Source organism: Montipora capricornis, chromosome 14, assembly GCF_036669925.1.
Source record: "Montipora capricornis isolate CH-2021 chromosome 14, ASM3666992v2, whole genome shotgun sequence".
NCBI lineage: Eukaryota > Metazoa > Cnidaria > Anthozoa > Scleractinia > Acroporidae > Montipora > Montipora capricornis.
Window position 1 is genome coordinate 24,149,634 of NC_090896.1, and position 2,500 is coordinate 24,152,133.

A 2,500-nucleotide genomic window follows, 5' to 3' on the forward strand; every position below is an offset into this window, starting at 1 on the left:
GTTAACGTCAGTAGATGATATATATGTTGTCGGTAAAATCCGTTCTCAGATTTCCTAGGTCAAACTGGTAATCCTCGTTTTACCTACTAGGTTGAATAGGCACTCAGATGAATTGAAAAAACCTTTTTTGGAGCCTAAATTAAGCCTAGAGAAAAGTTAGGGTCAGGGTAGGAAAAGTTTAATTTGGTTATTATACACGGATATCAATTGACGCATTATCCAAAGATAAATGTTGAAAAATACTGTGTTGGGTTGACTATGTTCGTCGTTGTAGTGTGGTAGTGAAGACACAGGACTATAGATATGGAGGGTGCAAGTTCAAGTACCGGAAACCGGAAAGAGCAGCATAAGTACAGCCTTTAGTTTGTTTCCTTACTATGTTGTAATGTTGAAAGTGAATGGCTAAGTCAGCTAAGTGTATGAATAAACTGATCAGATAATACGCAACATTCAGAAGATGCGTGATGTGTTGTGATGCGTAAAACAGAGAACGAGGGAAGAAATAGGTGTTTTCAATCCTTCTTGGGGGGTTGATAGCTGCTTTAAACTAGGTAGAAAAGAGCGCATATTCAACCGAGGTAAAATGAGGATCTCCAATTTAACCTAGGTAAGGCGGATTCATCTTGATACCAGATTTGACCGACAACACAAACACTCTGGTCGTTGATGTGATTGGTTAGTGGTAACGTTACGGGTGGAATATCAGTTAAGCCCATATGTCATTGGCTGTGAGGACAGTAAACAGTGCTTGTTGCATTTAGATCCGTAAATTACGTCGCTCAGTTATTAATATTGTTGTTACACGAACAAGCCAATCAGTGTGTTGTCCCCTTTAACCCTTTGACTCCAAGGAGTGATATTTTACTCTCTCTAACGCCAGACGATTTTACGCGTTAATGGGGACGGTTCAGGAGTCAATGGTTCTATTATGATATAACTCCTTAGTTCAAACCATTTACAATTTTAACAAGGTGTTTCTTACAAAATGCTTTGGTTCTGCTATTTGAATTTGCGAAAACTCCGTGATAATGGACAGGGATAACGCAACAGACCATGAGGCGGCATGCAACTTTGGTCTGTTATCGTATGTCAGTACAATTCCAAGTGCACTGAACTGGCAACATTTCCTATAGCTGCTAAAAGCGCTCGACTAATCGCCGTAAGCTTCCAATACCACGTAATCTAAATATACTGATATCGATTTACAAGATGTGGATGAGGATACCACGTGTGTATAAGGTTGAAATAATGCGGATTGAAAGTGTGATAAAAGAAAAAGTTACAACGAATAGATTAGTTGTTCAAAGCAAGGAGAAACGATAAAAGACGATAGAAATATTCTAAAAGGAAACATTGATACTTACATTGTTACTACAATATTATAATTTGAACATAGTGAAGGAAACTGCTTGAAGAGCGGAAAGACTTCTACTCTGAGACTGTGTAAGTTAATAGGAGCGCGTCTACAGTGCGACTTCGAGTGTAAAAAGGACTCTAAATGAGTACACTTAGGATGTAGGCTCGGTTCAAACGTCGAACTTTCCATGTGCCGAACCCAATTAATGGGTTCGGCACATGAAAAACGCGACGTATGAATCAATTGATTTCGACAGATTTGTAATGGGTCGACCCGCCGTTCTATTCGACTGGTCCATAGTTAATCGAGGGACTGGTTATGAAACCTTAGAACTTTCAAAAGCGAGAGCAATGTTGTTGCGATCGATGTTGAATTGACCGTGACCCTGCACAATCTTTTGTTTTCGCTTCGCACGGGTTCGCAAATTAGTTGCGCATAATTTAATCGAAGGAAAAAAAGCATGTTTTGTGCAGGGTCAAGGCCAAAAATGTGGACAAAAACATGAAACAAAGGAACTTGTCCAGTTTCATAACCATCTCCATTTTTTTTTTTTTGTAATTTAATATAACCATCTCCATGCATTAATAGAATAGCAAGGCAAAAGTACACGTCGAACTCTCTCATGTGCCGAACCATAAGCCTTATTCACGATACCCGCCATGTTGGTTTTCAAATTATCATGCAAATTAGCCATGTGTTATGCTGGGGGGCAAACATTGGAAAAAAGGCAAATTGCGGAAAATCGGCTCGTCGAAATATTGAAATAACATTTCTAAATATACATTTTAGAATTTAGAATTAAGTTCCATTTATGATAATTTTATATCTTTGATTGTCTTTGACATTTTGACTTTCTACTTCGTTATCTCCTCATTTTTCACTAAAAAAAAACATCGAAGTAACTTGTGTAATCATTCTATTTTACTACTTAAGTGAAAAACATTCAATGAACGAGAAAAATTCGTCTGTGTGGCTAACATGTTCGTTAAAACCTCTCGAACTTGTGTTGTTTGCCCCCTCAGAAGTGTGTAGCTAATATACATGATAGTGGCAAATCCAAGATGGCGGCCATCGTGAATAAGGTCTATTGCATAAATTCTGCATACATTACATGCATTCTATTTTTCCCAGAACTCTGTGCGT

General features: G+C 38.2%; 1 protein-coding gene across 1 annotated transcript in view; it reads left to right on the forward strand.

The window, feature by feature from the left end:
- Positions 1-2,500, forward strand: part of LOC138033019 (uncharacterized) — a 61,498-nt gene that overhangs the window by 57,112 nt on the left and 1,886 nt on the right. The gene's annotated exons all lie outside the window — the stretch shown is intronic.